Raw genomic sequence first — 21936 nt, 5'->3', positions numbered from 1 at the left:
TTTTAGTCTTTTACAACCACTTTGGTCCACAGGGGTAATTAAAGCCGCCTCTTCACCCATCAGAAATACAGCTCTCCCTAGAAAGGGCACATCAGTCGTAATTATAGAGCAAGGCTGGTGGGTCACTAGGCTGTCCCTAAAAACCTCCAGTGACGGGGATTCCACAACCTCCCTTGGAAGCCTGTTCCTGAGCTTAACTACCCTGAGAGTTAGAAAGTTTTCCCTAATATCGAACCTAAGTCTGCCCTGCTGCAGATTACGCCCTTATTGCTTGTCCTACTGTCAGTGGACATGGAGAACAACTGATCCCCGTGCTCTTTACCACAGCCCGTAACAAGACTGTTCTCAGGTTTCCCCTCAGGCTTCCTTTCTCCAGACTAAACAGACCCCGTGTTTTAACCTCTCCTCACAGGTCAGGCTTTCTAAACCTTGGATCATTTTTGTTGCTCTCCTCTGAACTCTCTCCATATCTCTCCTGAAGTGTGACACTCAGCACTGGACAGAGGACTCCAGCCGAGGCCTCGGCAGTGCCGAGCAGAGCAGGACAGTTACTGCCCGTGTCTTACAGACGACGTTCCTGTTAACACGTCCCAGAAGGATATTAGCCTTTTTCACAGCTGCCTGCCACGGCTGACTCATATTCAGTGTGTGATCGACTGTAGCCACCAGCTCCTTTTCAGCAGGGCTACCGCCTAGCCGGTTATTGCCCCTGTGGACAGCCACACTCGGGTGGGGAAAGCGAATGGAGGTCGGGCTCCAGGCCCAACCAGTCCTCAGCCTCTCTGCGGGGACTGCCAAGGAGGGGGCTGGTTGGTGCCAGCTATGGGGGTGTCTTTTGATGCAGACACCTGCTCGTTAGGAACTGGGCAGAGACCCAACAAATTCATCTCACGTAGGCCACCAACCAGCCAGCAGCTGCTGCCCTCCAGTTACTGCCAAGAAAAGCTGGATTCAGGGCAGTGCCCTCGCAGTCAGGGGCCCATTCCCCACACCCCGAGACCCCCCCAAACTGCTGCCCTTCCTGCACACACACGGTGTGAACCAAAACGCCCCTTTCTCCTGTGAGCCCAGAGCCCCCATCCCCTCCCCCACTTCACCCAAGGTGACAGCCGCTCCAGCCATCCCATCCCAAACGCAGGCCAGCGGCCGCTGCCTCGAGGTGGCCCACGGGACTACCAGGGCCTGCTTGTTTGCTCCTCCCCTGCTGCCAGGGTCTCCACTCACACCTCCATAGTGTGACCCTGGCCAGCTGGGACAGCTCCTGGGGTGGGGGCGGGGTGCCAGATGGGATGGGGGCTCCAGGCCCCTGTCCATGTGGTGGGGGAAGGGGCATCCCAGCTGAGGAGACCCCCTGGCTTAAATTATATTTGGGGCAAGAGTCAGCTGGGATGGGAGCTCTGGGAGGTGCTGCAGGGTGGAGTTGTTATGTGGGGTCTCCTGGCTGGCTTACGTTGGGGGGTCCCCCAGTGCATGGGGTTGGGCTGCTGGCTCCCAGGAGCAGGGGGCTCACGCTGGGGCGGGAGCAGGGGTTGCTGCGCTGCATGAGCCCTGGGGCTCTGCCAGGGACGGGCTCCATGCCACCTCTCTCCCAGGGCCTGGGCACTTGCTCAACAGCTTCTCCTTCTGGTCCCGCTTCCTCTTTCAGCCCCTCCGGCAGGGCACCGCGGGGCACACACACGGCCTTGTTGCTGGGGTCACAGAGGAAAAAACCAAACCCCGCGGGAGAGCCAGCTGCTAGGCCTTTCGAAACAGGCCTGCGCCAGCCGCCCACGGCCCCACACACCAGCTGTTCTGCTGCACGACACACCGGCAGGTTGCTAAGAGGCTGCCTGCGCCCGAGGTCCCCAGAGGTTCCCCGGCTAGCGCGGCATTACGGGCATGCTGGATTAGGGCCTGGCCGCCTGACAGATCTCAGACAGGAGCTGTCAACGGGGAGCCATCGTCGGCTGGGAGGGTTCCCAGCGGGCCCTGCAGGGTATGGCCCGAGGCCTGACGCGAGTCACCGTTTTCCTCAATGAGCTGGAGGTCCACATGCAAATCGCTGCTGGTGAAGGCTGCAGCTGACCCGCAGACGGGCGGGTGCGTGAGGATAAGGACGGGGCAGCCCGACCGAGCGATCTGGATCGCTTGGGAAGCTGGGCCCAGGCAAACAAAACGTCTGTACAAGTTACACCTCGAGGAACAAGGAACCCCAGGACGTGAATGGGGGCCTGGGGCCTCGAAAGCAGAGACTCTGGGGTCACCGTTGCTAAGCAACTCAACAGGAGCTCCCAGGGCGACAAAAGGGTGAATGCGATCCTGGAGCAGCGGGGTGATTTTACCTCTGTACCCGGCAGGGCCGCCCGGGGGGAGGGGGGCACAAGTGGGGCAATTTGCCCCACGCCCTGCAGGGGCCCCCATGAGAATATAGCATCCTATAGTATTGCAACTTTGTCTTATGGAAGGGGCCCCCGAAATTGCTTTGCCCCAGGCACCCTGACTCCTCTGGGCGGCCCTGGTACCTGGCCTTGGGGAGCCCGCTCCTGGGATACTGAGCCCTGTTCTGGGCGCCGCGTTTTAAAAAGGAGGTTGATAATCGCAGAGGGTGCAGAAAAGCGCCACAAAAATGACGGCAGGGCTGGAGAAAATGCCGGACAGCAAGAGACCGACAATCTATTTAGCTTATCCAAGGAAGATCTAGAGGTGACCCGATGTGCAGTGTGAGAGTGCCTGCAAAGGGAGAAAATACCAGGTTCTCATGAAGCCAGACAGAGCAAGAACCGCTGGCTGGAAGCTGAAGCCAGACAAATTAAAATAAGGTACAAACTGTGACCAGGGAGGGTGGTTCACCACTGGCACAAACTACCGAGGGATGTGGCAGATTCTCCATCGCTCGGGCTCCTCAGATCCAGCCCGGCAGCCTGCCTGGAAGATTTGCTTTAGCCAAACACAAGTTATTGGACTCAAAATGGGGGTAACGGGGTGAAATGTAACAGCCTGTGATACAGGACGGACTAGATGAGCTAACGTGGTTCCTTCTGGCCTTCAACTCCTTGAATCTATGAACCTTCTCACACGCAAAACAAATCCTGTTATTGCCAAGATTTAAAAAAAAAAAAACAAAAAAAAAACCCATTTTTTGTAGGTCCTATAAAAAAAACAAAACACTCTGCATGAGCTCCCCCCACTCCCTCCCTGGCTTCACAGCTGCCAACTACAGCGGGGACAGCGCCAGGAGGCCAGGTTCCTCTCAGCTCTGGGACAATGGCGATGCCAGGAGGAGGGAGTCAGGCACTGGAAGTGGAGGGGACGCAGCAGAACTTTTCCTCTCCCCCTCCCCCCCCGAAGCTTCTTCGGAGAGAGGATAAGCCCGGGGAAAGGAGAGACGAAAGCCCACATGGGCAGGGGAAGTGGCCAGCGGGGCCTGGGAGGAGGCGATCTCGTTGCCGGGCTGCCCCTGCCTTCTCCCCTTTGCTGCCAGTGCTCAGCATTTCCTTCCCTCTCTCTGAGGCGAGTGCCACGCCCAGCCCTGTGCCATCTGCACCGATGGGAGCAGGTCACCGGGCACGGGGCACGCACCGCTCTGCCCTCAGGCCCATCGACGCCTGGAGGGCGGATGGGGGGAGCGTTGAACAGCCCCGAGCCTGGAGAGGAGACAGTCATGGCGGGGGCTGCACACCTATCGCTCCGGGAGGGGTAAGGCCATGCCCGATGCGGGGCCCACCACACCCTGGTGTTTGCAGAGCGGGAGGGTCTCTGGGCTGGGCAGGGAGGCCCTCTGCCTGCTGCAGCTTGCCCGAGCCGGTGCCGGCAGGGCGTGGGGCGACACACCAAGCACGCGTCTCCTGTAGACCTGCCGCTCACAGGGTGGGAGAGGAGCCCAGCCTGGCCTGCTGCTCCCACGCCCTCAGGCAGCTCGGCAGAGCCCTGACACAGGAACGGCATCGCGTCCCCTGGGCAGGAGAGCGACAGGCACCCACCCGGGAAGGGGGGGGTCCACCTAGCCCAGGGCGTGGGGAGAGCTCTTCCCTCCAGTCCAGTACGATCTTAGACACCCCACACGACGGGGAGCCCCTTCCCCCGCCTGGCGCAGCTCCCTGGTAGGTGCTGACCACACCCCCGCACAGCCCTCGGTCCCTGGGGGGCTCTTCACCGGCTGCTGCACATGCATTTTAATCACCCACCCGAAGTCCAGGCCCCGTCCCGCAGGTCCCAGCTCTGGGCACACAGCTGTGACCTCCCTTGCACGGCCTACCTTGGAGTTCACACACACACACGTACGTGTCTTATTCCCCGACCACCCCCCCATGGCACCAGTTTGAATCCAGCCAAGGTTGGAGGAACCAGACGACAATTGGGGGCCAATGTGAAATGAGCTGGTCGGGGGGGGCGGCACGTTGTGACCAGTGCGCCTACAAATCTACCCTAATTGCGACGTTCGCTCTACACCGCCAGCGTACCGTCATCAAACGTCACCGTCGGGTAAAACAATCACCGCAGATGGGAACAGGCGCAAGAAAGCCGGATAGAGAATCTGGATTAGTCTATACCAGGGGTCGGCAACCAGGGGTCAGGGCAGAGGGCTGGCTGTGTGGGGAGTCAGGGCAGAGGGCTGGCTGTGTGTGTGGGGGGTCAGGGCAGAGGGCTGGCTGTGTGTGGAGGGGGTTCAGGGGTCAGGGCAGAGGGCTGGCTGTGTGGGGGGAGGGTTCAGGGGTCAGGGCAGAGGGCTGGCTGTGTGGGGGGTCAGGGCAGAGGGCTGGCTGTGGGGGGGGGGTTCAGGGGTCAGGGCAGAGGGCTGGCTGTGTGGGGGTCAGGGCAGAGGGCTGGCTGTGTGGGGTGTGTCTAGGGGTCAGGGCAGAGGGCTGGGGTGTGTGAGGGGTGCAGGGGTCAGGGCAGAGGGCTGGCTGTGGGGGGTCAGGGCAGAGGGCTGGCTGTGTGGGGGTCAGGGCAGAGGGCTGGCTGTGTGGGGGCAGGGTCAGGGCAGAGGGCTGGCTGTGTGGGGGTCAGGGCAGAGGGCTGGCTGTGTGGGGGTTCAGGGTCAGGGCAGAGGGCTGGCTGTGTGGGGGTCAGGGCAGAGGGCTGGCTGTGTGTGGGGGGGGTCAGGGGTCAGGGCAGAGGGCTGGCTGTGTGTGGGGGGGTCAGGGCAGAGGGCTGGCTGTGTGGGGGGGTTCAGGGGTCAGGGCAGAGGGCTGGCTGTGTGTGGGGTCAGGGCAGAGGGCTGGCTGTGTGGGGAGTCAGGGCAGAGGGCTGGCTGTGTGGGGGGTCAGGGCAGAGGGCTGGCTGTGTGGGGTTCAGGGGTCAGGGCAGAGGGCTGGCTGTGTGGGGGTCAGGGCAGAGGCTGGCTGTGTGGGGTTCAGGGGTCAGGGCAGAGGGCTGGCTGTGTGTGGGGTTCAGGGTCAGGGCAGAGGGCTGGCTGTGTGTGGGGGTCGGGGTCAGGGCAGAGGGCTGGCTGTGTGGGGGTCAGGGCAGAGGGCTGGCTGTGTGGGGTTCAGGGTCAGGGCAGAGGGCTGGCTGTGTGGGGTCAGGGCAGAGGGCTGGCTGTGGGGGTCATGGCAGAGGGCTGGCTGTGGGTTCAGGGGTCAGGGCAGAGGGCTGGCTGTGTGGGGTCAGGGCAGAGGGCTGGCTGTGTGGGGGGGGTTCAGGGGTCAGGGAGAGGGCTGGCTGTGTGTGGGGGGGGTCAGGGGTCAGGGCAGAGGGCTGGTTGTGTGTGGGGGGGGTCAGGGGTCAGGGCAGAGGGCTGGCTGTGTGGGGGGGTTCAAGGGTCAGGGCAGAGGGCTGGCTGTGTGGGGAGTCAGGGCAGAGGGCTGGCTGTGTGGGGGGGTTCAGGGGTCAGGGCAGAGGGCTGGCTGTGTGGGGGGGGTTCAGGGCAGAGGGCTGGCTGGGTGGGAGTCAGGGCAGAGGGCTGGCTGTGTGGGGGGGGTTCAGGGTCAGGGCAGAGGGCTGGCTGTGTGGGGGTCAGGGCAGAGGGCTGGCTGTGTGGGGGGTTCAGGGTCAGGGCAGCGGGCTGGCTGTGTGGGGGGGGTTCAGGGGTCAGGGCAGAGGGCTGGCTGTGTGGGGGTCAGGCAGAGGGCTGGCTGTGTGGGGGGGGGGTCAGGGGTCAGGGCAGAGGGCTGGCTGTATGGGGGCGGGGGGTCAGGGCAGAGGGCTGGGGTGCTCGGCTCGTGGGGGTGCTCCCAGGTCCCTGCCAGGAGCCGCTCCTGGCAGGGGGCTGGAGGGGATATGCCTGATTCCACCCCTTCCCACAGGGCCCCATCTGTCCCCACCTCTTCCCTGCCTCCCCCTTGGCGCAGCGAGCGCGCTGCCGCTCCGCTCCCCCCCCCCTCGCACGGGCCACCCGCTGATCCGCGCAGGAAGGCAGCACGCTGGGGGAAGAAGCGGGGGAGGGGGGAGCTTGGCTGCCGGCAGGACCAAGCTTCTGCCTCCTGCCCCCGCAGGAGAGAGCGGTGGGCCGGGGGGGCTGAGTGGGGCCGGGACCCCGGCAGGCAGCAGGTTCGCGTGCCGCAGGTTGCCGACCCCGGTCTGTACCCATGTCGCCGTCATCCCAGGAGTGTTGATACGACGCTGGTTCAAAACAGAAGATGTGGAACCAGAAATTAGCAAACTAACGTTGGTGTGTCAGATATTAGGTCAAATTAGTGGACAGAATAATGCGGGGACGGGCTGTTCCACCCACCACTCCCTTCTGGGGTCATTAGAGAGAGAGACTCTGGGGAAATAGAACAGACAGACAAGCATCACCATCCCGGCAGCCACACCCCCACCCCAGCTCCTGGGACCCCAGACCTTCTTAGTGCCAATCCTAACGATGTCCTGAGCAGGCCGGGCCAGAGGGAGGGACCCAGATGACACAGCCACCCCTGCCAGCTCCAGACCGTCCACCGCCTGGGATGAAACAGCAGAAACAATGGCTCCTGCTAGGGTGAGCAGATAGCAAGTCTGACAAATCAGGCTGGGGGTGAGGGTAACAGATGCCTCTATAAGACAAAGCCCCAAATATCAGGCCCGTCCCTATAAAATCAAGACGTCTGGACACCTGAGCGCCGGCCCATCTCACTGGATAGAGCTTCTCTTCTCCCCCAAAGGGCAGTTACCACCATCTTTGGTACCACCTAAGGGCTGGTCAGACAAGGGGAGTTTCCCTCTAACCCTCCTGCCCCCCAGCTAAAAGGAAAGGGGACACGGAAGGCTGTGAAAACGAAAGCCTCACTTAAGAAGTTACAGTTCACAGGCTCGAACTAGTTTTCTCCCTTTTCCATACCTTTAGTAAAGGCTAACGGGATGTTGGGTTTGCCATGGTGCAAAGCAGCCATAGGTCTCTGTCCACTGAACTCGGGACCTTTTTGATGCTGGATAGTGACTGAGGGCTAGTCTACACTTACCTGCCGGGTCGACGCGGTGAGTTCGACTTCTCGGAGTTCGAACTATCGCGTCTAATCTAGACGCGATAGTTCGAACTCCCCGCGCGCTCCAGTCAACTCCAGTACTCCACCACTGCAAACAGCGGTGGCGGAGTCGACCTTGGAGCCACGGACTTCGATCCCGCGGCGTCTGGACGGGTGAGTAGTTCGAACTAGGGTACTTCGAGTTCAGCTACGCTATTCACGTAGCTGAACTTGCGTACCCTAGTTCGACCCCTGCCCTTAGTGTAGACCTGCCCTGAGTTACGTTAACTTCTTTGGCCTGTTTGTTCCCTTGAACTCATGCAACCCCAGGTTTCTTTTTGGTCCCTCTCCTTTAAGCTGAGAGGAGGGTCCATCCAAACAGTGGCCAGCTTCCTTCCTGTCTCAAACTGTTCTACAGTGTTGCTGTGTGCTGGGACGCAGCTGCCACATTCCACCCCAGAGGTGGCTGCTTTTCAATGGTGGGTGTGCAATTCCTCGACGTATTGGGCAAGATTCTGCCACCTGTCCTCCCGTTGAGTAGTACCTTACTCATCAACGAGCCGCAGGGAAGTCTGTGGGGCAGCACGTGGCGTAAGGCACCCATCAGCAAGCGTCAGACTGGCAGAATGTAGGCTATTATTATTTTATTCCCAAAACAAACATCTGATTTCCCAAGAGTTGAGGTTGCTCAAGCATGTTTCCTCTGGACGCAGCCACTGCAAATCCAGCGAAACAGCTGCTGAGTCGGCGCTCGCATCCACCCGCAGCCCAGCTCACGTGCCCGGCTGAACACACCCATGGACACCTTCCCCCACCAGCAAACTCCCCCTCAAGTCAAACCGCTCCCCGGTGCACATCTCCATTCCCAGCGAGATCAAGGAATGTGTTCCATAGACATACATGCGCCAGTCATGTCCATCCTGTGTTATTTGCAAGTGAAGGAGTCAGAGGCTGGGATGGGCCCCACTGACAAGCACGGTTTTTATGGACATAGTTAGGGCCCTACCAAATTCGCAGCCATGAAAAACGCATCACAGATCGTGTAAACTGGCTTCCCCCCCTGTAATCTGGTCTTGTGTGCTTTTACCCTATACTGTACAGATTTCACAGGGGAGACCAGCATTTCTCAAATTGGGGGTCCTGACCCAAAAGGGTGCTGCAGGGGGGTGGCAAGGTTATTTTAGGCGGGTTGCAGCATTGTCACCTTTAGAGCTTTGCTTCCTTCAGAGTTAGGCAGCTGAAGAGCAGCAGCTGTTGGCCGGGATCCCAGCTCTGAAGGCAGCGCCACTGCCAGCAGCAGCGCAGAAGTAAGGGTGGCACTACCATATCATGCATCCTTCCTTCCACGCTGCTGCTGGCGGCAGCTCTGCCTTCAGAGCTGGGATCCCGGCCAACAGCTGCTGCTCTCCAGCTCTGAAGGCAGCACCACCGCCAGCAGCAATGCAGAAGTAAGGGAAACGCATTCCCCTCCCTGCCCCCCGCCCCAACTTGGTTTTGAGTCAGGACCCCAACAGTGACATTTCAGATTTAAATAGCTGAAATCATGAAATTGATGATATTTTAAATCCTATGACCGTGAAATTGACCAAAACGGATCATGAATTTGGTAGGGCCCTAGACATAGCCATGGCTTGTGACGTGCTCATTGTTACACCACGTCTCTTAGTGACAACTGTGGGCTAATTCCTCTAGGGACCTGCACCTTGTCTCGCCTCTTACAATAGGTGCCGGGTGGCCAACTCTTGTGCCACTGGGTGTTTAACTTAAGGCACCAGCTCCTAGAGCCATGTGACTGCACGAGAATATCAGCTGCCATTTTTAAAATAAAACAGGTATGTTTCTAGCCACGGTGATTGTGGAGAAAAGCCTGAAAATGCGACCCAAACGGCCCCAAAACCAGAAGGCAAATGCAAAGAACCTGCCTGTATTTATTTTAATTGCAAGACTTTTTTAAGCCAGTCTCATGCCTGCAGTGGTGATGTTGGGGGACTGGGGCTGGCTCACGGTTTCTGAACATGAGGTCAGTGCAAGGCTATCCTGACTGGGTAGCATTTTCCCCTCCCTTCAGACTGGAGCGACCCAGGACCCACAGTGCCGGGGCCGGGAGGGGGCACACACGGAGTGCATGCAGCCACCCCCTTACATTCTGCCTGGGGCATGTCAGCAGCAGAGAGGCAGACAGAGGAAAAGTGAAGCTAATTCAGGGGGGCTGATGGAAAGCTGCAGAGAAGGCTGCTCCAAAACGCCTCCCTAGGAAAACACAAGACCACAGGGAAGAGGAAAGTGTTGTTATGGAATAAACCCCAGTTAAGCAACAGGAAGCAGTGAAAGGGAACAGCTGCTCTGCAGAGCACAGTGCCACTAATGAGGAAGTGCCCCAGGGTGGGCACTGGGGCCAGCGATACTTAAAGGGACAACGTCCACTTCAAGTCTGGTCCCCTTCCAAAAGGAGCCGAAAGCTCACCCCAGGACTAACAGCCGCCCCACATCATGTGGTGTTGGAATCACCTGGCCCGAACTGTTCTTACAAACCAAAGGATAAAAATCCATTTAAAACACTGGATTTTTTAAAATGTATATCATTTAAAAAAAAATTACATAAATTACATTTGAAATTGATGACCTACGTTAAGGCCTACATGTATTATAATCTATCAGCATCATTTAAATTAAATACAAAATAATAATATGAAGCAGTACATGTTTGCTGCCCAGTTTTAAAGGAAGTCAGACCACTGAACTGGTGGAAGTCGCTGGTGAAACACCTGGAACCCGAGTTCGCTGAAATTCTAAACTACCTTTTGGAAGCAGCAGCCCCTTCTGCAGGTACAGAGAGAAGAGTTTCTTCAGATCAGCTTATTCAGCTAGGTCAGTTCAGTGACTACTAGTTCCTTCAAAGTTAAGAAACCAATTGGGAGTTGCAAAAGCAGGAAAGCTTGTTTTCCCCTCCCAACCTGTGAATAAAAACTAGGTGTGAGAGGATGAGCTCTACTAGTTCTAAACCCTTGAAGGATGTGGTGACTAGAAATAATCCATTCATAAGAACATAAGAAAGGCCACACTGGGTCAGACCAAAGGTCCATCCAGCCCAGTATCCTGTCTACTGACAGTGGCCAATGCCAGGTGCCCCAGAGGGAGTGAACCTAACAGATAATGATCAAGTGATCTCTCTCCTGCCATCCATCTCCACCCTCTGACAAACAGAGGCTAGGGACACCATTCCTTACCCATCCTGGCTAATAACCATTAATGGACTTAACCTCCATGAATTTATCTAGTTCTCTTTTAAACCCTGTTATAGTCCTAGCCTTCACAACCTCCTCAGGCAAGGAGTTCCACAGGTACACTGTGCACTATGTGAAGAAGAACATTCAGTTCACTAACTGCAGATACTTCCTTTCTTTTATAAATCAGTTAGTTTTAAATGCAAAACTTGTTTTGATCAATTTTTTAATCAACTGTTTCTTCTCAGGTATCCAGCAATTTTAAGGTAGTTTAAGAAAAAAAAGCAACCTGTGTTTTTGTGCATTTTTAATTGAATCTGAATTCTCATCCAAGTTAAAACTTAATCATCTATTGTATAAGAAATGCTTCATTCTCCATTTTCTAACTGAATACAAATGTAACAATTAAGAATCTGAAAAAATGTATCTCAAGCTGCATAATTGCTTAAATAAAAAAAGTGTCTAGCTATAGCGTATCCTCCTGATTATCAAAAAGAAGCCCCAAATTTAACACAAAGGCTGCAAATCAACGTGTTCTAATACAGTGCTTCTCAAGCTATCGGATGCGGGGGAATGGCGATTTTTTTTCCCAATGTGCCAGGGACTGGTGCCATATTATTATCCTATTCGACGCTCTTATGAGGAAACTTGCCGCGGACCGGCAGCCGATGGCTCGTGGACCGGCCCCGGTCCGCAGACCATCACTTTGAGAAGCACTGGTCTAATGGTTACCGACCAATGAGAACTGACCTGTCTTTAGGAAAATAAAAAGTGCAAATGCAAAACATGATTAAAATTGATTATTTAAATCAAGGTTTCCTCTTTGTAACAGGGCAGGTTGATTTAAATCAGCAAATGTAGTTCTCGTCCTGGTTTCTGCAGGGAAGGCTCTCTCGAAACAGCTGACTACCCAGAGGAAAACTGACACCGACTACCAGGAGCGCTGTCAGTTACTAGATGCAGCTTTCCACATGGAAATGTCCCGGTTAGACTGATGTCGTCCCTGTAATATGGGGCATTTGTCACTGTGCTGGGCGCTAGGGTCAGTCTGGACTTCATGGCGACCACAGGAATGAGAACAGCAACTGAGCTGTTGTGAAAACACGGGCCCCGTCACAAGAACGACAGACACAGAGGAATAGGGCACCCAGTTCTGATCCTGTCCACTCAGTGCAGTAGTGCTGATCCCCCCACACACTCTGGGGACCATTACAGCAGACAGAGTAATGAGCAGGAGGAGGAAAGGGCCTGTGAAGTGAAATTTGCTATAGCCTGGATCCTCAAAGGCTGAAGCCAATGGGAGTTAGCCACCGAAATACCTTTCAGGGTCTGAGTCTAACTTTGCCAGGTTGATAATTGTCATAGTGCAGCATGAGAAGTTCCTGATTGACGGAGGGGGCAGGTAGATCAGGTGGGTAGGGTGCTGGGAGACCTGGATGCAATTCCTGGCTCTGCCAAAGACTGCCTGTGTGACTTGGGCAAGTCACTTAGTCGCGCCGTGCCTCAGTTTCCCAAGGAGATAATATCGCTGCCCTGCACATGAGCAGTTCCACTGACTTCACTAAGTTTCCTCATATGCTTAAAGTTAGATGCTCCTCTAAGTTCCCTGCTGAACCAGGCTCAGACACGACCTTGGGTTCGTTTCTTAGAACTCTGTGCCTCCCTTCTCCTTCAAGACACCCTCACTTGCCCCGCTCTGCTTGATCAGAATCTGCTGCAGCTTCCGCTCAGCCCCAGTGGCCAGAAAACAACTGGCTGAGCTAGTCCTTCCTGGGATGCAGGAGCAGCCAATCTGGGGCCCCTGGAAAAATCTCCCCCCGCCACAGCCCCGGGGTTGGAGGAGCTCTTGCTCCCTGCAGAGGCCCCAGGGCACAGAGCTTCTCGGGTCTCTGGGCTGTGGGTGGGAGGCACGGAAAGGAGGGAGCAGGGCGCAGGGCTGTGGGGGAAGGAGTGGAATGGAGGCGGGCCATAGGCAAGCGGGCGGGACAAGGTGGGGCCATGGGCGGGGCTGCAGGCAGAAGGGGCGGGGCAGGGCCATGGTTCCAGCACCAGGACCTCACCCTTGCCCCAGCCCAAGGCCCCAGGAGCCCTGAATCTACCTCTGTCTCACACACACACACACCTGTGCCACGCTCAAGAGGAATCCCCAAAGCAGAAAGGGAGCGGACGGTGAACAGGAAAAGCTCTGCCCCAGAGTGTGGGACAAAGGACAGAAACCCCCAAACGCCTGGCCAGCTACTGAGTGCACGAAACAGGATTGTTTCTCGGGCACCTTGTCCATCTTCCTGCCCATGCGCTTGCTGTCGCAAACCTCTCGGTGCTACTGGAATACAAAGAGCTGCCATCTCCTGGGTGGAAGCAGGCTTGCTTGACTGTGTGCCATAGGCCCTGTACTGCTGACGGGTGCATATCACTAGCCCCATTGTACAGAGGAGGAAGGTGAGGCGAGGAGGGAGGTACTGGATAGGCAGTGGTAGAAGCCATGTTTAGCTATTCTCAGCCGGAGCTGATCTCAGCTAGGAGTCACTCTTTGCAGAGCTCTCTTCACCACCCAGATTTCAGGCAAGGGAACTGGGGTAATTGATGCCAGCAGCTGAGTAAGGGGGAGTAGGAATTGGGGTCAGCTCTGTGCACACACTGCCATGGTCGAGTTTGTCTGCCATCCTGTACCTAACAGTGGATGGTGCCGGTTGCTCCAGAGGATGTCAGAACTAGTCCTCATGTCATCTCCCACAACCATGCATTTCCCATGAAACCTCTTCCTGACCTCAGCTGCCGATCAGTTTACGCCCTGAAGCGTGAGGATGAACAGCCAATAAACAGATTCTAGGCTTGCAGCAGAAACCGACCCGCCAAGATTTAAGGGCACGTGCAGAGGAAAAACACAGGAGCCTTCCCCTTCCCCAGTTCCCGCCTCTGTCTTTCAGTTCTGGAGGAAACAGCACTTCACAGCTCTTTAAACAGCCTTCCTCCGCGATATTCATACCCTGCCGGGACTTCACAGGGCAGCTACTCGAAAGCAGAAGTTTGCTACCCGGCACCACATGACCACCCTGGGGGACGACAGGGGACTTTCCAGGCTTGTGGGGATTCTAGAAATAATCTAAGTTGCACTCTTAAAAAACAGGTATCTTTGGAAAAACTTTAAAAATACTTAATTGGCCGAATATTTGTGGTAACTGGCACCACCCCACCAGTAACAGGCAGAGCAGGGCACTGGCTGAGCTAAGCAATTGGGAACAGAAAAGGTCACCAAGTCCCACCCCTCCCACTCGGGAAGGGTTAGACGAGCGCACTGAGAGACAACAGACCTTTGCGTTGTGGCTGTTGCTTTAAAAAATATCTGGTCACGCTCCCTGCTCCACATCCAGCCAGCAGGGGGCACATTTTGCTAGCCACTCTGGCACCAAGGTAATTACATGAACAAAGAAGTAACAGTAGTAAAGTTACCAAGAGCACGCTCTGGAGGAGAGGTGTGTGGATCCAGGTGTAACTGGCTGCTAGCCACGGTGCCGAGAGCCAGTGCGCGGGAACATGTGGTGCAGCTCTTGGGTTTTGCAGGACCAATAAAATTTGCCGTGCTCTGCAAACGGCTTCCCGGATGGCTCTTCGCACAGAGCTCTGGCTGGGTGCCGTGGGCTGGCTGCCGCACACGGAGCCGGCGCAGTGGAAACCAGCCTCGGCCCACACGGAAGGGGCTAGGAACGGTTGGTAAGAGAGGCCGGTGGGCAGCTGCTAAGAGAAAGAGTTGACGAACGCTGGAGAGTGAAAAATACAACAACAAAGCCCTGGCCAGCCGGGGATGTCCTCAATAGGCTGCAGCCTGCATCCATTTGGAACATCATGGCTCTGCAGGGATAGTCCTGATCTTACTGCTCCACAACGCCCCTATCCCTTCAGCTAAAGGAGACCCTCCACTCGCTGTTAGCAGTGCAGGGCCTAGGACACATGGACAAGCGGTTCTGATTCCATCCAGCAGGGGGCAGTGGCGCACACACATGCTAACCAGTTTGTTACAGTGCAAACCCGCGTCCAAGGGCTTTGCTGCTCGGGGTGGCGTGGCGGGCACCCGGCCTCCTAGGCGTCCCTTTGCGTCGGACGGCTTGCCAAGGGCGGCCCTGCCCGGTCGGTCAGACGCTTGCCCTGGGAGCTCTTGCCGCATGGCGGGGAAGGGAAGTGGAGGTTTCGAATCGCTGCTTAGTCACAACCAGAAGGGAAATGACACACAATAGGTGAGTCAACGTCCCCTCTTCGCAAGCAGAACCTTTCCGAACTCCAGCACCGGCCGTGCGTTCTCACAGAAATGCTCTGCCAAGGGGCCCGTCGCCGCCGGCAGCCCGGGCAGGGGGTGTGTAACCATGGACGGCTGCCAAACGCAGGAGAAAAGTCAGCCCCTTTCCCAGTATTCCAGCTGTGACAGGCCCCAGCACAGCCCAGAAAGCAGCACGCTCCCTCTAGACCCGGGGGCAAACCTGCATTTGCTACCATTGGCTCCAGGCAATGCCAGCATCCCTTCTAAACCAGTGCAAAACGGCAGTGCCGCTGCTGGGCATCTCTCCCTCGCCGACCAGCCTCCTTTCTGTATGAGCCTTCCCGGTTACGCGTCGGTCGCGAGATCCCCATCAGGGAGCCCTCCTGCACCACTGGAAAGACGCAGGAGACCTAGTCTCCCATCATGGAGACAGTCCCGCCCCGCACGGAGCAACCCTTTAGAGGAGCTCTCTTCCTCCTAAGCGCATCTATGATCTCGTACCCCAGGCCATAAATATCACCCGTCTGTGTTTCCACAGAGCCAGACATCGTCCTTACGCTCCATTTCCCTGTGTCTCCTGTCTCTCTCCTCCTCCTCCTCCTCGTCTATTGCGCAGCCTTCGTCTCCTTCCAGTCACACAGTTCTGATGGTGTCCCTCAATCCCGACCTGCACCCCCGCTATCCCAGCTCTGGGCTCCCCTCCCCCACAGCTCTGCTGGTGCCCCTCACTCCCGATATGTAGCCCCCTGGGCCCTGGGCTCCCCACACATCGCTCTGCCAACAACTCAGTCCCAACTAGTAACCTCAGTCCCTGCCCTGAAGCTACCAGTCCCCCAGAACTGGGTTTTCTTTGTTGGGGGGTTCGGCATAAATGGGGCCAGGAATAACCCTCGTGACCTGGGCTCTGCTCTGCATGGTGCTTAGTGAGCGGCTGGGTTTCCCGGTTGAAGCAGAGCGCGAACCCCGAGCCCTGGGCGAGATTTCTGACTGGCGCTGGGAGCCAGCCAACGTTTGCTCAGCGCTCTGGAAATGTGAAGTGCTCTGTGAGTGCCGGGTAACGAGCACGAATTGACCTAGACGGTAAATATTGGCAGAGTCACAGGCAGCCAACAGCATCACGCCCAGAGTTTCCGCAATCACAGCTTTGAATCTCGCCCCTCAGCCTCCCCAGGGAGCGGAGTCAGGGCACAGATATTAACGAGACCAGGGGTCAGGAGCCGGAGTCAGGCTCCAGCAACCTCCGGGAGTGCAGCTGGCCTGGAGACGGCCGCCTGGTCGGTGGGAACAGTGCCCCGCAGCAGCGGTTTGGGGGCTGCTGCAATAGGACCTGTGCAATAGGTTACCCACTGCAGGCAAGGGTAACGTGCTCTGCTCCCAGCTCCGATGTCTGCCGCTGGCTCTGCCCCGGGGCTCCAGTCCTGCTCTAACCTCTGGGCATGACCACCGCCTCCTGCTCTCCGACACCGTGCCAGGGTTCGTAAGAGCCAGGAGTTACTCCACTCACCCTGGCCACCCACACCCGGCTGCACAGCCTGGCTGGCAGCATTTCGGTGGCACCCCCTAGGGGCGGCTTGTGAGGGGTGCTGGGACGCCGCAGGATGAAAGGTGTCTGTAACCGGTGGGGAGGGGGGGCTTTCGTGCGGACCAACCCTGTTAGGAGTGTTTGAGTCCTGCCAACGCAGCTCAGGCCAGGCTGACTCAGTAGGGCAGGATCCGCGTGCTGACTCCATCCTCCCTGGCTGGAATCGGGTGCAGCTGGAAGATTAACTGCCCAGGCAGCACCTGGAGGAACCACCAGGGAGCAGGGATTGATCAGACAGGCAGCTCAGCTGGGCAGGAACTGGAAGGGCCTGTATAAAGCCCAGGCACTGTAGGAAGGAGCAACAGGGTCTTGCGGGAAAGCAGGCCACAGCTGCAGGGTCCCCAGGCTGGGACCTGGAGTGGTGGGTGGGCCCGGGTTCCCCTGCCGGCCGCGGGGGAAGTGGCGCCTGCTGGGCAGTGAGCAGGAAGACTGCCAGAGTCCATGAGTCAAGAGAGACTTTGGGACCCCCGAAGGGGAAGCGCGCAGTGACCTGGCCGGAGGAGCCCAGGCACAAAGAGGGAACACGTTGAGGTGCAGAGGGTGGGAGGGACGCTGCCAGAGGAGGGCGCAACGCCTGGCCAGAGCTAATCCCCAGAGCCAGTAGCGCCGAGTGGACCCAGTGGCAAGGGGGCACATTTGGAGGCCAGCTGAAGGCGCACGTGCTCAGACCATGGCCTGGGGGAATGGCTCGAGTCACCGGGCTGTACAGATACAGATACAGAGCGGTTTTTTCTCAAGGGGCAGGACATCTTGCTGATGACGGAAACCTGACGGCAGCGTCTCTACCGGCACACGCTCAGGGTCCCGTCAAACGCATTGGCAAGTCCTGCGGCCGAGCCCACAGGCGTCTCTCGCTGCAGCCATTCTTCCTAGGCCACATCTCCAACACAAAATTGCGTCAACCTAAAGTCCGTTGGCGTGCAGCCCCTGCGGTTATTCAATCGCTTGTGCGTGTCCACATGTGGCTCCTTGTGTCGGGGTGCGAGCCCCCACCGGGAGCACAGTATCGAGTCGACTGTCAGCATGGGGTATCGGGGGGGGGCGGCCCCTGAAAGCCAGTAACAGTCACGTAAGAAGCACAGGGTCTCCGCTGACACTGCGTCTCTGCGCCGCTCGGGGAGGTGATGTAACTAAATGGGTGTAGAGAGGCACTTACGTCGGCGGGAGCCAAAGTGAAGACACTTCCACAGCAAGCAGCTGACGTCAGCCTAACCGCGTCGCGTAGGCCCGGCATTAGCTTGCTAGTTTCAAATGGGGGAAGAAGTTACAGGTCCAGGATGGAGGAAAAAAATATTCCTCCGGGCCAACCAGCAAGCAGAGATTTACATGTGCTATCTGATTGGCTGAGAAGTGACCAATACTTTTGCTCTGGATGAGCTGCAGATACTCGTGTTGCAACTCAAACTTCATGGCTCTTCCTCCCACTGGGGCAGCTTCCCCTCCTGCTTCCCCGGCCTGATCTGGAGTCCTGCTCACTTCCCGCCTTGCTCCCTCCTGGGCAATTTAAGCCTCTGCTTGTTTCATCACACCTAGATCTCGGAACCCGGGCAGTGACATCACGGGGGTTGCTACAGCAGCAACCACGGATGTGACGGGCAGGCGGGTGAAGCAACCGGCGTGTGAGTAAAGAGACGGGAGCCGCACATTTGCAAGCTGGTTCTTCCTCTGCAAGGCCAAGTCCCACGGGAAACGAAAGGCCAAGCTCTCCCCGGAGCCCTGCCCCACTGCAGAAACCGGGGAAGGAAACAAACCATCGCTCCCGAAGTGAGCTGGTGCCATCTACAAGGTGCACGGCGGAGAAACGCCATCCCCACTTATCTGTACACTGTCACTCACCCGCCCCCCCCCAGGTCTCCGGCAAGCAGGGCTCAGGTGTCAGACCTGCTGCTGTTCCAGTCCAGGGGCTCCCTTCCCCCCCGAGATGTGCTGGTGCAATACCCTATTAGTGCAGCCTTGGGTCCCCTCTGCCCGCGCACCTCGATCCAGACCCTTGCTCCTGCAGTCCTGATCCCAGCCACGCTCTGCCAATGCACTTGAGCCCACCTGGGCCCACAGACACCTGTGGCTGCCCAATTCCCCTTCACAAGGACCTCCGGCGACCTCCCTTTGCGAGTGGAAGGCCTTGATTTTCTGTTCCGCGCACCCGCCCACCTCCTACCTTTGACAACAGGCAAATTAAGCACAAAGCAAGAGCCACGGAATATGTCAGCAAAGTAACTCAACCCCCAGCTCGCCCCATGTCCACACACAGGCATGCAGCAGGCTGGTGGGGGAGTCCTGAGCCTGCCAGGAGGCTGTTTTGGGGGGCAGGAAGGAGGATGGAACCCCCAAATCCCTCCCAACTGCATCACGTGTGTGGGATTTGAACCCCGGCCTTCAGAGAGGGTGCATAAAAACAAAAGAATAAGACCCAGTCCCCGCCTCCAAAACCCTACGCAGCAGCGCCGCACAGTGCAGGTGCATGGGCCCCCGGTGACAGCCTGGAGAAGAACCCAGGGACGACTGGTGAAGGAAAAGGGTTTGAGGACGGGGCACCGGGAACGAGGAAAGCAAGTGAGTGGAAAGGAAGGGGGAGAGGCAGGCTAGACAGGACTCTGGAGGACCTGGCCGGAGCTCAGATCTGCTGAGATGAAAGGCTAAGCTTGCAAAGACTTTCTGCCATCCGGCCCCCGGCTGATCCCCAGGTGAGATCAGGAACTGCCCCATGACACAGCATTGCCAATGAGACGTCTCACGGGGACTCCAACGCTGAAGTCGCAGGCACTGGCCCTTGCTAGAGACAGGATATTTAGCTCTACGGACCCATGTTCTGATCTAGGCTGGCAAATGGTACGTTCCTGAGAATAGGACTAAGGAAAAAAGATACAGACGAGAGAGAGTCTCCCAGTAACGCTGGTTCAGAGAACCTGTCTGCCTGGAACCCAGAACACGCCACTCCACAGTCCTCCAGCCGGGGCGGGGCGGAAGGGGGGGATGTCCCACTTAAGCTCCTCCCAAAACAGCATTACTAGGGGCTAGAGCAGAGGGCTGCGATCCTGATCCTAGAAAGCTGGATTCCGTTCCTAGCCACCCCCAGCCCCTCGCGGAGCCAGGTAAGATAACAGAGCGTCTGTCGCACTCAGACCCTCAGGTGACGAGTGCTGTGGAGTGCAAAGCACCATCATAGTCACAATAGAGGGCAGCTCTTTGTTGGGTTCAGGCAAAACCCTCCCATGCAAACCAGCTCACACTCTGCTGCCACTCCGGCAGAAAAGGCATCGGGCAAAAATTCCCTTGGAGGCTCTGCTCGCAAAGGTGGGTGGCGATTTCTCAACCTCCCAACTGGCCAGCATCCCTGGTACCATATGAAATTCCAGAGTCATCCTCTTCGTGCTGGCAAAGATTAATGCTGCTGGAATTTACAAACATCTCGAGCACATGTTCACGATCGCTCTGTCTAAACCACACCCACTACTTCGTTCAGGTCTAGCCAATACCCTCCAACGGAACGCCGAGCGTCATGTTTAACAAGCCTTGGTTAGTTTACGAGATCATAGAATCACAGGAGTGGAAGAGACCTTGAGAGGTCATCGAGTCCAGTCCCCCGCACTCACGGCAGGAGTGGGTATTGTCTACTATGGTATTGATCTTCTCCCAAAACTAAATGATCCCGGTCTTTCCAGGCTCTTCCCCATATGGAAACCCACGGAAACGAGTCCCAGATCATTTTGATCACGTCACTGGGAGGTGGCTACGCGGGGACCATTGAATGTGAGGAAAGGGCAGACTGGCTGAACTGCAGCAAGCAGAACCCAAGGAAATATTTGTGTGCCTCATCTACTTGTCACAGTCAGTTTGGCCTCTCCAGGCCAGACTTTTGTTCTGTGTTTGTACATGAGCTAACACAATGTGGTCCTGCTCCCAGAGGGGGATTCCTAGGCATTATCAAAATACAGCAATAACAATGGCATACTGACAATTTCTTTTTAAATTGACTAACTTCCAGAGAATGCCCATTTCTGATGGAGTTTCCTTTATACAGGCTGACCTGAGGTTTTTTCTAAATTCCTTTATTTAAAAAGGCTCGGTTTCTTTTCAGCAAGGAAAACACCAAGCAACGAATTGACCGTAAAGAGGAACAATGAAACTGACTCTATCAAGCCCTGTAAAACGCCGCGTGACAAGGTGCAAAGACAGAGGTTTGCTTTTCTGCAAAGGTCTCTCGGGTTTCCTAATCTCGTGTGCTACTTGTAACTATTGTAGGGGTAACATTTCCAATAGATCTGGTTTTCAAGACAACCGTGTCCCTTTAAATTATTTCTTAAAGGAGGTGGAAGGCAGAGAAACCAACTTCATTAACTCCAGACTCTTGAGTTTTATCTCAATCCTTAAATCTTGATTCTGACCTGATCACAGTCTGTAGCTGGGTGACATAGTAACAGGTTATTATTTACAACAGCCTTTCCCCCACCTGTTAATTAAACATGAACAATGATCTTGCAAGAACAGACAGACTCCACTCCCACATAGCCCTGCTCTCAGGTCTGAGCGGCAATTAACCGTTCATAACCACATCGTTCTAGTCGGTAACAGCACTGCAGACACCGGGCCGAGATAAAAAACACAAGATCCACTACACCACTATCAGTTCCTGCCTGGATGTTTCTCACTAGCGGATCCTTCATAGAGTTAATGTGCAAGAGACAAGCGGACTTACCTAATGTAGGTTCCCCGAACGGAAAGAGAGAAGAGGCAGCCCCAGGCTTACTGGACGCCTATGGAGGTCTGGCTTTGAATTCGATGTCAGAGAGGGGAATTTGAAACGTGGGTTGGGGTTTTTTTTCTAACTTCAGTCTGTGAAATAAAAATAAGAGAAACACTTCCTCAAATCATCAGAAATAGACATGGGTTTTCGGCTACCAAGTGTGAAAACTCCATAACTTTGGGAGGAGGAGCGTAAACAGCCTAGCCATGTCTGTAACAGCCTTCTTCATTTCGTATCGCAGGTAACCCCCAGAGACCTCCATCAGGGCCCCGTGGGGGTAGGTGCTGGACAGAGCACACGTCCTGCCTTGCCTTGGAAATCTTGCAGGACCAGACGCTCAGTTAAAAGGAAGGAATTCACATGCAAGCAACCAAACCCCATGCAGGCAAGAGTGACACCCAGTTTAGTGTGCAGTATTAAGCCTCTCACTTTCTCATAGGTCTGTGCCTGTGACTCAACACTTTATAAATACCGAGGTAGAGAGAGGGAACTGGGATTAGCTGTTTTGCAGATGACTTCAGACCTTTGTAATAAAAACACGCGGACATTTCAGACAATGCCAGCTACCAGGGAATCTATAGCGTAATCCCCAGGAGCAATGAAACCCTAACACAGCTGTCAATGAATACTGGCTCTCCTACGCAATATTATCCGAGGGAGAATTGTCCAGGAGAGCCTTGTAGGATTGGTCCCTGAAGTTTTGAGGGACTGTATACGCTCCCCTGGGAGATTATATTATGGCCACATTTTTCAGAGTTGGGTGTCTATATTTA

The 21936-nt window shown here is 56.2% G+C and overlaps 1 protein-coding gene and 1 long non-coding RNA gene across 7 annotated transcripts in view; one reads left to right on the top strand and one right to left on the bottom strand.

Annotated features, from left to right (window-relative positions):
- Positions 1-21936, bottom strand: part of IRF5 (interferon regulatory factor 5) — a 48723-nt gene that overhangs the window by 12348 nt on the left and 14439 nt on the right. For all 5 annotated transcript variants that reach the window (XM_039519994.1, XM_039519993.1, XM_039519995.1 and 2 more), the window contains one exon: positions 21116-21252. The gene's annotated coding sequence lies outside the window, so the exon portion shown is untranslated. The remainder of the gene's footprint in view (positions 1-21115; positions 21253-21936) is intronic.
- On the top strand, positions 18001-21891 carry LOC120395534. 2 transcript variants are annotated; one of them, XR_005592682.1, is made up of 3 exons: positions 18001-18038; positions 20498-20583; positions 21405-21891. It is a non-coding gene; the product is annotated as an uncharacterized LOC120395534 (long non-coding RNA). The 2 variants fall into 2 exon arrangements; XR_005592683.1 differs by lacking the exon at positions 18001-18038 and adding an exon at positions 18101-18205.

Source organism: Mauremys reevesii, linkage group 1, assembly GCF_016161935.1.
Source record: "Mauremys reevesii isolate NIE-2019 linkage group 1, ASM1616193v1, whole genome shotgun sequence".
NCBI classification, from domain to species: Eukaryota; Metazoa; Chordata; order Testudines; family Geoemydidae; genus Mauremys; species Mauremys reevesii.
The sequence above is the reverse complement of the archived record's forward strand: the minus strand, read 5'-3'. Positions and strand labels throughout refer to the sequence as shown.